The 13694-nt window shown below is 46.6% G+C and overlaps 1 long non-coding RNA gene and 1 pseudogene across 2 annotated transcripts; both read left to right on the top strand.

The window, feature by feature from the left end:
* The first annotated feature begins 371 nt into the window (after nucleotides 1–371).
* LOC124022978 lies at nucleotides 372–2385 on the top strand. Of its 2 annotated transcripts, XR_006836658.1 has the most exons (7): nucleotides 372–585; nucleotides 676–750; nucleotides 832–876; nucleotides 1249–1342; nucleotides 1816–1894; nucleotides 1992–2090; nucleotides 2242–2385. It is a non-coding gene; the product is annotated as an uncharacterized LOC124022978 (long non-coding RNA). The 2 variants fall into 2 exon arrangements; XR_006836651.1 differs by lacking the exon at nucleotides 832–876 and having other exon boundaries at nucleotides 374–585.
* A 2185-nt stretch (nucleotides 2386–4570) lies between these two features.
* On the top strand, nucleotides 4571–6003 carry LOC124023101 (annotated as a pseudogene).
* Nucleotides 6004–13694: the final 7691 nt, after the last annotated feature.

The raw sequence follows: 13694 nt of genomic DNA on the forward strand, positions 1-13694 counted from the left end.
TCAACGTAGCCGTTCAATTCTATCACCATGTGGGTGGGTCCATGACATGATAACCTGTGGAATAGAGACCTGTGTCAGTCTGGTCTTTACAGTCTATATCTATGGTTACTGTGGCATTAGCCTGTTTAAATTAAACCAGAGGTATTTCTGAGCAGCATTCTCCTCTGTCCTCTGTTCCCATGGGACCTGAACATGATTTCACAGCATGGGGATAAGAGGTGAGGGGTGAGAGAGATGGGGGGGGGGAATGGGTGGGAAGTGGTATAGAGGGGAGAGAGGGTTGTTAAACATAGCCAGGCATTTGGTTTGGCTCTATGTTACAACATTGATATCCATGGTGACTATAATGTAGTGTTCTTGTTGACAATGCACCTTGTTGTTATGGTAACTATGCCTGTCCAGTGAGCAGAGGTTGAGGTTGCGCAAAGTCAAAATATAACAGACACTTTTTTCCTGCTTTTTCAGATGCCTCGGGGGGAGAGGAGGAGAGAGAACCGGAGAAAGAGGAGGAGAAACAGCCCAAAGGAGAAGAAAGGAAAGAAGAGGAAACAGGAACCCGTTCCGGCTAAGAAGAAGACTGCACTGGTATGTAAAAGTTTGTTTTAAACTTCATTGCGTTTCATTTGGTGTACGACTGTACTACTACTTTCTCAATTATTTTATTTGTCTACACAGAAATCACAGGAGTGATTTGTGGCTCAGGAGAAGAAAGTTGATGAGGGCGAGAAAAAGACCAAGAACAAGAGATAGGTAAGACTAAGGATGGAGGGGATTGAAGAGACACCTGCTGTCCTAAAAAGGAACTGCAGTTCAAATGTGCCATTAATACAGGTAACGAGTGGAGGACAGAGGAGCCTCTTAAAGAAGAAGTTACAGGTTTGTGAGAGCGAGAAATCTTGCTTGTTTGTAGGTGACCAAATACTTATTTTCCACCACAATTTGAAAATAAATTCATTAAAAATCCTACAATGTGATTTTCTGGATTTTTTTCTCTCATTTTGTCTGTCATAGTTGAAGTGTACCTATGATGAAAATTACAGGCCTCTCTCATCTTTTTAAGTGGGAGAACTTGCACAATTGGTGGCTGACTAAATATTTTTTTGCCCCACTGTACCTACATACCTCACCAAACCATCCCTCCTTACATACCTACATACCTCATCAATCCATTACTCATTTTTAACCTCAATGTTAAACTAATAGAACTTCTGTCCCATTTGTGCTTTAAGTCTTCTGTCATGTTCCTAGATGTGTACTTGGGTATAACTTAATAGTCTGGTGTTGGCTTCCCCTCCTCATCTCCTCTTCTTCATCTGACTGACCTGTGGAGGAAGTTAAAAGAGTAAGCCACTTTAGATTATTGACATCTGTCCCTTGTATCACAGTATATGTTTTCCCTTTCTCTTTTGGCTCAGTTTGTCACAAATGGGCTGAGGTCCAGACGCAGCACACAGAGAATAGTTCTGTAATTTTGGTCATTGTCTGTAACTCCACCCTCAGACTCATCAAGCGCAACAACTCACATCTACTTCTTTTAAAGTTATTAATCTGATTTGTATTTCGTCTCATTTTGTGTACTTTATGGTATTTCTCAGCTCAGTATAATTGCTCCCTTGTTTTATGTCTTCACCAGACAGTTGACAACATTTGAGCGAGAGGCTAAAGTGCTGAAGCTGTTTGCAAAGCACATCAATGTAACATACTTTATTGTAGAATAGATTCCTATGAATGTTTGTGTATACAGATGAGTTGTTCTGTGAGTGAGTAAAGCCAAGTGTGACCATCCTCTGTATGTCTGTCTGTCTCTGTCCCCAGGTAGAGGAGCAGCTGAAGCTTGAGGTGACATGCATTGGGGAGGGAACACCAGGGAGACTGAAAGCCCTCCTAGGGAAAGGTAAGGGCTTGTCCTTAGTGTGGCTTAATTTACATGATACTTTGTTCTGATCGTCTACGCTTCACCCTGAGGTGGGCACTCATTTACTACCCCTCAGGGTTTTAACCCCAGTTTGGCCTTGCCAGCGCTGCGCTTCCTGCTTCTGAACTGGAATTGGAGGGACCAGAAGCCTCGCATGATGGTGGACATCCCTGATGTGAGACTATAATTCCCCCTGCTGGGCAAAGAACACAGTCACACTTTACACAGCACTGAAAATATTATATGGTAGTACATGGGCTTTCTGTCACAGACATATATTACAATATGGAGTTTCTTATTAATATAGCCCTCTTTTTCACATCCAGGTCCAAACTGATTTGCTGAAGCTGCTGGATACAGGCATCTTGAAAGGCTGTAGAGAAGGAAACACAAACACACACCCAACCATTTAGAACGGGACCTCTTCTGCTCTCACACAAACACACACACCACAGTTATTGTAGTAAACAAAAACTGAAACAAAAATTGGGAAAACAATTGCAATACAGAATAAAAATAAAATAAATAACAATTATTTATGTTTTGTTTAAGTTTTTTATTCTGAAGTTTGAGAAAAAATCTAATGTTTTTGTTGTTGTTGTTTAGTTTTGATTTAAATTTGGTTGAGATGTCAAATAAAGTGATTTCAACGTGAAATCAATAACAAATGTCACCATGTCCTAACCCTAAATTTTTTGCCTAGTGGGTAGCATGTGCATCACTATCACTAGCTAATGTATCACTAGCTAACGGGGAAGAAATCCGAGGGTGAGCGAGGAGCGTGACTGGGCCAAGCTAGAACGTCTTGTGAAGTTGCTGGAGCCATTCTCAATCCACACAACCAACTTGCTGACCAGTGACTGGGCCAAGCTAGAGCAACTTCAAACTGTCTGATGTGGTGCCGTGTCTTCTCAACCTTGAGGCACACTTACAGTCATCTACTGTTGCAAAACAGTTGGCTCAGGTCCTCCTGAAGTCACTGTGTGAGCGCTTCGCATGCATACTGAATCCTCTGGCGGCCAACTTCCCTCCAACCCCTGCAGCAGTTTGCCATATGGACCCAAGTGTGTCTCTGGCACTTTGCTCAACAGAGATGGAGCCACTGATGAGGGAAGCGGAGTCTTTTGTACTTCAACAAATCAGAGAGTACAGCTATGGAGCAGCAGGACCCCAAGGAAAAGGAAAAGGGGGATACCTAGTCAGTCAACTAAATGTATTGTGTGTCTTCCGCATTTAACCCAACCCCTCTGAATCAGAGATGTGCAGGGTGCTGCCTTACTTGACATCCACATCATCGAAGATGCCAGCACGATGAATACAGTAAACATCTCGACCACAGTTCTTCAGAAATATAGCCTTGCATCAAAGATTGGGGGGGGGGGGGGGGGAATGTTTACAGAGTCACCTCTCCAGTTCTGGCAGATGAGGATGACTCTTTATCCAAAGCTGTGCCCTGTGGAGCTGCATCCCAAGTGTTCGTGGAGAGAATATTCTCTGTCTGTGGACAACTGTCATCCGGCTTGAGAAGCAGCTCTCTGGAACACAGTCTTATTGAAGAGTGTTGTATTGCTTATGTTTCTTATGTTGTTGCATCTGTTTTTATTAACCTTATTTCAAGTCAGTGGTACTTGTTTAATATTACAGAAACATAACAGGTCAAATATGCCATGACTTCATTTGTAATTTTTTCCTCTCTCTCTTTCTGTCAGATAAAGGGAAAGGTACTTGCTTCTTCTTACATCTAAATGAAAGGATTGGATTGGTTTAAACATGAGTATTTCTCCCGAGTGGCGCAGCGGTCTACTGCATCTCAATGCAAGATGTGTCACTACAGTCCCTGGTTCTAATCCAGGCTGTATCACTTCCTGGCCGTGATTGGGAGTCCCATAGGGTGGTGCACAGTTTTCTGGGTTTGGCCGGGGTAGACCGTCATTGTAAATAAGAATTTGTTTGTAACTCACTTGCCCTGATAAAGGTTACACATCCTTCCACCATATTTCTTGCACCAGTCTAGGTGCTTATCCTTCAAATTCAAGTCACATTAGGATTGTTTTATAATTAAACCTAACCAAACCTTTATCCTGGCTACGGAGTTGTATGGATTCCTCTAGTGTCTATCCAGTTCTATGGTCCTGGCCCAGAACTGGACTTTTTCTGCACCCTAGTGGCAAGAAGTGACTTCCCAAAACAAACAAACATAATGGCTCCTAGCCTCCTACGCATATTGTCCCAACACTAGAACTGAAGCTAAATAATATAAAAACAAAATAGAAATGTTTTTATCAAACTGAAACTAAATAAAAAATGAGCAAATCAAGTCTGAACTAACTGAAACTAAACTGAATTTCCAATAAAAAAATTAAACGAATAGAAACAAATATTAAATCACAAACGTATAATAACCTTCACACACACACACACACACACACACACACACACACACACACACACACACACACACACACACACACACACACACACACACACACACACACACACACACACACACACACACACACACACACACACACACACACACCAAACTTAAGTGGGGCTTCTCAATCCAATCTCCAGAGACTGCTGGACACTTCAACCCTCTTCCTATCCTGTTCTTACCTTCTCTGTGTGACACTTTTGATGTTATTGTTATATTTTAAGTGACCATGTAACATGACTGATATTGTTTATACAGTGTTGTAGTTCAACACCTCCACCCCTCCTGTGGGATGGTCCGAATAAAGACATTCTGAATGGAACCAGATTCTCTTTGTTTGGTCACCCACACCACCAGGAAGCCCAACCCACTGAGTCTGAGGTCATGAGATGTTTCACCCAGTAGGAAGTCTGATTTATCATAACATCCTGTTTGTGAAGTTGTTCTACAACGAGGCAGGCACAGACACAGTCAACTGCTTTGAAGGGGAACTGATTGTAAGTTACCGTTTAAAATAAACCTTTAGCTCGATGATCTGTTAGACTGTAAAACATCTGTATGTATGTAGGACTGAAGCGCTAAGGAAGAACTGAGAGAAGAACAGTAGAACAAGAACGAGAAAGAAGAGACGATGATTCTGGTTAAGTATTTCTCCCAGTAGCCTGCTGGGAAAAAATATCTTGGTAAGGAGGGAAGCGAGAACAAGGGAGAGAAACAAAGAAAGACCGTGTTAAAAAAGACCGGAAGAGAAGAGAGACCAGACTCACATTTCTTGCTTTGTTCTCTGGTTGTCTGACCCTATCTGTGCTCCTCTCCCTGCCACAGCCAGAGCTCTCTGTCATGGGAAAGGCGAAGGCCAATGCTGGGCTCCTGGCACGGAGGCCTGACAACTCGGCTTTCAAACATCAGAGACTGCCTCTCTGGTCCCCAATGCTCACTGCTCACACCGTCCTGCCTTCCTTTTATTGTATGGCCACTATACGTGTGAAACTGGGAGTGTGCCTACTTGCCACCGTGCAGAATACACATGAACTGAAGGTGCGTAATCAATCCCTTCAAATGAATCAAACCTTTTTGCCTTTTTTTCTCTACTTCCACCGTTTACACACACATAATCACTTGAAATGGAGCAGGAAACACCCTCCACAATGCATATCTTATCTAACCGTGAACACAGAGATAGAAATAGACAATGAGAAGAGTTTAAAGGTATTCTGAGAATGAGTGTACAGTATAACAGGAGGAGTGGCGGTGGAGAACGAACATGTATCTAAAGTTCCAATGGGTTTTAATGTTTGCTATCTATTTCTGTCACTCCCTCTCTCACCATCTCTTCTCCTCTCTCTCCACAGGTGGACTACACACATGCAGGGTCATGTGATAAGTGTTTTGAGACCACAAGCTGTTGAACCAAATCCAAGTGCTTTGAGAAGCACAGCGATTATGTTTCCTATTTCCTGTCCCTGAGAGATGTGTTCTTCTACTTTGGGCTGATCAACTTCCACCAGAACATACATGGACTCCAGGGATGATGGACAGATGGTCGGGAGAAAATAAAAACCTGCAGGTAGCTACTGTTTCTGTCTGTCTGTCTGTCTGTCTGTCTGTCTGTCTGTCTGTCTGTCTGTCTGTCTGTCTGTCTGTCTGTCTGTCTGTCTGTCTGTCTGTCTGTCTGTCTGTCTGTCTGTCTGTCTGTCTGTCTGTCTGTCTGTCTGTCTGTCTGTCTGTCTGTCTGTCTGTCTGTCTGTCTGTCTGTCTGTCTGTCTGTCTGTCTGTCTGTCTGTCTGTCTGTCTGTCTGTCTGTCTGTCTGTCTGTCTGTCTGTCTGTCTGTCTGTCTGTCTGCTCTACATGACCCCAGCGCCTAGTGTGAGCCCTTCCTAAAGGAAAAGAATGGACTCCCTATCGCCCCCTGCTGGGCCATGGCCAACAGCATGTTCAACGGTATTACACCATTACCCACACTATGTTCTGAGTCTCTGCTAATGATGTGACAGCATTATAGGATTTTGGGAGGAAACACCTTTTAATATCCAGTGATATGATCAAATCAATCTGACATGAGACCTGGTTTTGATTCATTTATTGACCGACTGATTTCTTGATGTGTTTTGTTTGTTTGTTCCAGACTCCTTCACTCTGACGTTACTACTCAGGAGAGGGGGGTCCAGTGTTTGTTCCAGACTCCTTGTTTGTTCACTCTGACTGACGTTACTACTCAGGAGAGGGGGTCCAGTGTTTGTTCCAGACTCCTTCACTCTGGTTACTACTCAGGAGAGGGGGTCCAGTGTTTGTTCCAGACTCCTTCACTCTGACGTTACTACTCAGGAGAGGGGGTCCAGTGTTTGTTCCAGACTCCTTCACTCTGGTTACTACTCAGGAGAGGGGTCCAGTGTTTGTTCCACTCCTCCACTCTGACTCCTTCACTCTGACGTTACTACTCAGGAGAGGGGGTCCAGTGTTTTCCAGACTCCTCCACTCTGACGTTACCTCCAGTGTTTGTTCCAGACTCCTCCACTCTGACAGGAGAGGGGTCCAGTGTTTGTTCCAGACTACTCAGGATCCAGTGTTTGTTCCAGACTCCTCTGACACTCTGAGTGTTTGTTCTCAGGAGAGGGGGTCCAGTGTTTGTTCCAGACTCCTCCACCACTCTGACGTTACTACTCAGGAGGGGGTCCAGTGTTTGTTCTCCTCAGGAGAGGGGGTCCAGTGTTTGTTCCAGACTCCTTCACTCTCGTTACTACTCAGGAGAGGGGGTCCAGTGTTTGTTCCAGACTCCTTCACTCTGACGTTACTACTCAGGAGAGGGGTCCAGTGTTTGTTCCAGACTCCTTCACTCTGTTACTACTCAGGAGAGGGGGTCCAGTGTTTGTTCCAGACTCCTTCACTCTGACGTTACTACTCAGGAGAGGGGGTCCAGTGTTTGTTCCAGACTCCTCCACTCTGACGTTACTACTGGAGAGGGGGTCCAGTGTTTGTTCCAGACTCCTCCACTCTGACGTTACTACTCAGGAGAGGGGTCCAGTGTTTGTTCCAGACTCCTCAGGAGAGGGGGGTCCAGTGTTTGTTCCAGACTCCTTCACTCTGAGAGGGGGTCCAGTGTTTGTTCCAGACTTTCACTCTGACGTTACTACTCAGGAGGGGGTCCAGTGTTTGTTCCAGACTCCTTCACTCTGTTACTACTCAGGAGAGGGGGTTGTTTGTTCCAGACTCCTCCACTCTGACTCCTTCCAGTGTTTGTTCCAGACTCCTTCACTCTGACGTTACTACTCAGGAGAGGGGGGTCCAGTGTTTGTTCCAGACTCCTTCACTCTGACGTTACTACTCAGGAGAGGGGGGTCCAGTGTTTGTTCCAGACTCCTTCACTCTGACGTTACTACTCAGGAGAGGAGGGGGGTCCAGTGTTTGTTCCAGACTCCTTCACTCTGGCGTTACTACTCAGGAGAGGGGGTCCAGTGTTTGTTCCAGACTCCTCCACTCTGACGGGAGGGGGTCCAGTGTTTGTTCCAGACTCCTTCACTCTGTTTCCTTCACTCTGACGTTACTACTCAGGAGAGGGGGTCCAGTGTTTGTTCCAGACTCCTTCACTCTGACGTTACTACTCAGGAGAGGGGGTCCAGTGTTTGTTCCAGACTCCTTCACTCTGACTCTACTCAGGAGAGGGGGTCAGTGTTACTGGAGAGGGGGTCCAGTGTTTGTTCCAGACTCCTGTGTTTGTTCGTTACTACTCAGGAGAGGGGGTCCAGTGTTTGTTCCAGACTCCTTCACTCTGACGTTACTACTCAGGAGAGGGGGTCCAGTGTTTGTTCCTCCTTCACTCTGACTACTCTGACGTTACTACTCAGGAGAGGGGGTTTGTTCCAGACTCCTTCACTCTGACGTTACTACTGAGAGGGGGTCCAGTGTTTGTTCCACTACTCAGGAGAGGGGGTCCAGTGTTTGTTCCAGACTCCTCCTCTCTGACGTTACTACTCAGGAGAGGGGGTCCAGTGTTTGTTCCAGACTCCTTCACTCTGACGTTACTACTCAGGAGAGGGGGTCCAGTGTTTGTTCCAGACTCCTCACTCTGACGTTACTCCTTTTGTTCCAGACTCTGACGTTACTACTCAGGAGAGGGGGTCCAGTGTTTGTTCCAGACTCCTTCACTCTGTTACTCCAGTGTTTGTTCCAGACGACTACTCAGGAGAGGGGGGTCCAGTGTTTGTTCCAGACTCCTTCACTCTGACGTTACTACTCAGGAGAGGGGGGTCCAGTGTTTGTTCCAGACTCCTTCACTCTGACGTTACTACTCAGGAGAGGGGGGTCCAGTGTTTGTTCCAGACTCCTTCACTCTGACGTTACTACTCAGGAGAGGGGGGTCCAGTGTTTGTTCCAGACTCCTTCACTCTGGCGTTACTACTCAGGAGAGGGGTCCACTTACTACTCAGGAGAGGGGGTCCAGTGTTTGTTCCAGACTCCTTCACTCTGACGTTACTACTCAGACGTTACTACTTCAGGAGAGAGGGGGTCCAGTGTTTGTTCCAGACTCCTCCACTCTGACGTTACTACTCAGGAGAGGGGGTCCAGTGTTTGTTCCAGACTCCTTCACTCTGACGTTACTACTCAGGAGGGGTCCAGTGTTTGTTCCAGACTCCTTCACTCTGGAGAGGGGGTCGTGTTTGTTCCAGACTCCTCACTCTGAGTTACTACTCAGGAGGGGGGGTCCAGTGTTTGTTCCAGACTCCTTCACTCTGACGTTACTACTCAGGAGAGGGGGTCCAGTGTTTGTTCCAGACTCCTTCACTCTGACGTTACTACTCAGGAGAGGGGGGTCCAGTGTTTGTTCCAGACTCCTTCACTCTGACGTTACTACTCAGGAGAGGGGGGTCCAGTGTTTGTTCCAGACTCCTTCACTCTGACGTTACTACTCAGGAGAGGGGGGTCCAGTGTTTGTTCCAGACTCCTTCACTCTGACGTTACTACTCAGGAGAGGGGGGTCCAGTGTTTGTTCCAGACTCCTTCACTCTGACGTTACTACTCAGGAGAGGGGGTCCAGTCCAGACTCCTCCACTCAGAGAGGGGGGTCCAGTGTTTGTTCCAGACTCTGGAGAGGGGGTGTTTGTTCCAGTTTTGTTGTTTGTTCCAGACTCCTTCACTCTGACGTTACTACTCAGGAGAGGGGGTCCAGTGTTTCCAGACTCCTTCACTCTGACTCCTGTTTGTTCCAGACTCTGACGTTACTACTCAGGAGAGGGGGTCCAGTGTTTGTTCCAGACTCCTTCACTCTGTTTGTTCCAGACTCCTTCACGTTACTACTCAGGAGAGGGGGTCCAGTGTTTGTTCCAGACTCCTTCACTCTGACTACTCAGTTGTTTGTTCCAGACTCCTTCACTCTGAGGAGAGGGGGTCCAGTGTTTGTTCCAGACTCCTTCACTCTGACGTTACTACTCAGGAGAGGGGGTCCAGTGTTTGTTCCAGACTCCTCACTCTGACGTTACTACTCAGGAGAGGGGGTCCAGTGTTTGTTCCAGACTCCTTCACTCTGACGTTACTACTCAGGAGAGGGGGTCCAGTGTTTGTTCCAGACTCCTTCACTCTGACGTTACTACTCAGGAGAGGGGGTCCAGTGTTTGTTCCAGACTCCTTCACTCTGACGTTACTACTCAGGAGAGGGGGTCCAGTGTTTGTTCCAGACTCCTTCACTCTGACGTTACTACTCAGGAGAGGGGGTCCAGTGTTTGTTCCAGACTCCTTCACTCTGACGTTACTCTGGACGTTTTGTTCCAGACTCCTTCACTCTGAGTTACTACTCAGGAGAGGGGGTCCAGTGTTTGTTCCAGACTCCTCCAGTCCTCACTCTGACGTTACTACTCAGGAGAGGGGGGTCCAGTGTTTGTTCCAGACTCCTCCACGTTACTACTCAGGAGAGGGGGTCCAGTGTTTGTTCCAGACTCCTCCACTCTGACTCCAGTGTTTGTTCCAGACTCCTCTGACTACTCAGGAGAGGGGGTCGTTACTACTCAGGAGAGGGGGTCCAGTGTTTGTTCCAGACTCCTTCACTCTGACTCTACTCAGGAGAGGGGGTCCAGTGTTTGTTCCAGACTCCTTCACTCTGACGTTACTACTCAGGAGAGGGGGTCCAGTGTTTGTTCCAGACTCCTTCACTCTGACGTTACTACTCAGGAGAGGGGGTCCAGTGTTTGTTCCAGACTCCTTCACTCTGACGTTACTCCTTCACTCTGACGTTACTACTCAGGAGAGGGGGTCCAGTGTTTGTTCCAGACTCCTCACTCTGACGTTACTACTCAGGAGAGGGGGTCCAGTGTTTGTTCCAGACTCCTCCACTCTGACGTTACTACTCAGGAGAGGGGGTCCAGTGTTTGTTCCAGACTCCTTCACTCTGACGTTACTACTCAGGAGAGGGGGTCCAGTGTTTGTTCCAGACTCCGTTACTACTCAGGAGAGGGGGTCCAGTGTTTGTTCCAGACTCCTTCACTCTGACCAGTGTTTGTTCCAGACTCCTCCACTCTGACGTTACTACTCAGGAGAGGGGGTCCAGTGTTTGTTCCAGACTCCTTCACTCTGACGTTACTACTCAGTGTTTGTTCCAGACTCCTTCACTCTGACGTTACTACTCAGAGAGGGGGTCCAGTGTTTGTTCCAGACTCCTTCACTCTGACGTTACTACTCAGGAGAGGGGGGGGTCCAGTGTTTGTTCCAGACTCCTTCACTCTGACGTTACTACTCAGGAGAGGGGGTCCAGTGTTTGTTCCAGACTCCTCCACTCTGACGTTCTCAGGAGAGGGGGTCCAGTGTTTGTTCCAGACTCCTCCACTCTGACTACTCAGGAGAGGGGGTCCAGTGTTTGTTCCAGACTCCTTCACTCTGACGTTACTACTCAGGAGAGGGGGTCCAGTGTTTGTTCCAGACTCCTTCACTCTGACGTTACTACTCCAGGAGAGACTCCTTCACTCTGGGTCTCCAGACTCCTTCACTCTGACGTTACTACTCAGGAGAGGGGGTCCAGTGTTTGTTCCAGACTCCTTCACTCTGACGTTACTACTCAGTGAGACTCCTTCACTCTGGTTACTACTCAGGAGAGGGGGGGGTCCAGTGTTTGTTCCAGACTCCTTCACTCTGACGTTACTACTCAGGAGAGGGGGTCCAGTGTTTGTTCCAGACTCCTTCACTCTGACGTTACTACTCAGGAGAGGGGGGTCCAGTGTTTGTGTTCCAGACTCCTCCAGTCACTCCTGACGTTACTACTCAGGAGAGGGGGTCCAGTGTTTGTTCCAGACTCCTCCACTCTGACGTTACTACTCAGGAGAGGGGGGTCCAGTGTTTGTTCCAGACTCCTTCACTCTGACGTTACTACTCAGGAGAGGGGGGTCCAGTGGTCCATGTTCATCTGTTCAGGAAGGGCATCACCTGGTACACCGACAAGAACGTCAAGTTCCGCAACCCACCAGATGAGAACAAGACACTAACGTTAGCACGTGATTGAAGGTGTGTCTCACAATACACCCACACACTGTGTTCATGGCCATCTCGATTATGAATAGTCATGGTGTCATGTCACATTCTTATTTAATATTAATAGACATTTGTATCGCTGCTCCCTCTTACTTAACTTTCCAAATGTTGTCTATGTGTTGTCAGGCACAGCCCGGCCTCTGTATTGGTAGAAGCCCGTGTTTGACCTGAACCCCTGGGACCACAACAACGGCTTCATCAACGAGGACTTGATAGTGTGGATGAGGGAGGCTGCCTACCCCAACTTCAAGGAGCTCTACGGGGTCCCGAGCTAGAGAACCCTTCACCGAGGGGCTGCCGACTGGGAACTACTGCATCCATATCTCCTACAGTAGCCATTATTATTCATCTGCTTATTAATGCTTTATTCTACCAGATTGATCATTTTGAGATTTAAATCAATTTAATTAAAACGATTTCCAATTGGCAGATTACTATTTCCGACCCTGAGGCAGATTGGGGTTAGTTGGTTATAAAAAACAATGTGGGCCACAGCAGCACATGAAGCCCCCCGTTAGACTGCAGTGGATTCCTTCTAGGGCAGAAAGGATGTGGTACTGTCCACAGTCAGCTGGTTCGGGAGTCAGAACAACTTCCTGCCCGTAGCCTACCTGATCACTGGCTGTCTCATCCTGCTCCTCGCTGTCATCCTCACCGCCATTTGGTGGAAGTTTGGTAAGAAATGACGGAATATGGAGGAGTGATGTAAAAGGACCAATGTGAAAATGGGTGAGGAAGAAAATAATATTGAGTGAATCATGAGAAAAAGAGTCTGATATTTCATTCTAAATACCGTGAATGTGACCAATTGATTTACTGAAATGGTCAACGATCCAAATGCACGTAGTTCACATTTGAGATGTGGTTTGTGTTAGCGTTTGATCATCATGCATGCTTGTGCTTGGTTTAATTTCCCTACATCGCCATGTGGTGGCAGAAGTGGTGTTAAAATGACATGAGGTGGGATACATTCGGAAATTGTTTTCAGATATTACAGTGGATTCGGGAAATATTCAGACATTTTAATACTTTCCAGTTGTATTCTAAAATTAATTAAATATGTTTTCCCCCTCATCTACACACAATAACCCATAATGACAAAGCAAAAACCGTTTTGAAATGTATTACAAATTTTAAAAAACATACCTTATTTACATGAGCATTTAGACCCTTTGCTATGAGACTCGAAATTGAGTTCAGGTGCATCCTGTTCCATTGATCATCCTTGAGATGTTTCTACAGCTTGATTGGAGTCCACCTGTGGTAAATTCAATAGTTTGGACATGATTTGGAAAGGCACACACCGGTCTTTCTAAAGGTCCCAGTCAACAATGCATGTCAGAGTAAAAACCAAGCCAAGGTCGAAGAAATTGACTAGCATCACCACCGTGGATGGTTCCGACCTTGAATATGTGGACATCTATAAGTACCTAGGTGTCTGGCTAGACTGTAAACTCTCCTTCCAGACTCATGTCAAACATCTCCAATCGAAAATCAAATCTAGAGTCGGCTTTCTATTCCGCAACAAAGCCTCCTTCACTCACGGCGCCAAACTTACCCTATTAAAACTGACTATCCTACCGATCCTCGACTTCTGCGACGTCATCTACAAAATAGCTTCCAACACTCTACTCAGCAAACTGGATGCAGTTTATCACAGTGCCATCCGTTTTGTCACTAAAGCACCTTATACCACCCACCACTGCGACCTGTATGCTCTAGTCGGCTGGTCCTCGCTACATATTCGTCGCCAGACCCACTGGTTCCAGGTCATCTACAAGTCCATGCTAGGTAAAGCTCCGCCTTATCTCAGTTCACTGGTCACCATGGCAACA

This window comes from Oncorhynchus gorbuscha, linkage group LG01 (assembly GCF_021184085.1).
Source record: "Oncorhynchus gorbuscha isolate QuinsamMale2020 ecotype Even-year linkage group LG01, OgorEven_v1.0, whole genome shotgun sequence".
Taxonomy (NCBI): Eukaryota; Metazoa; Chordata; class Actinopteri; order Salmoniformes; family Salmonidae; genus Oncorhynchus; species Oncorhynchus gorbuscha.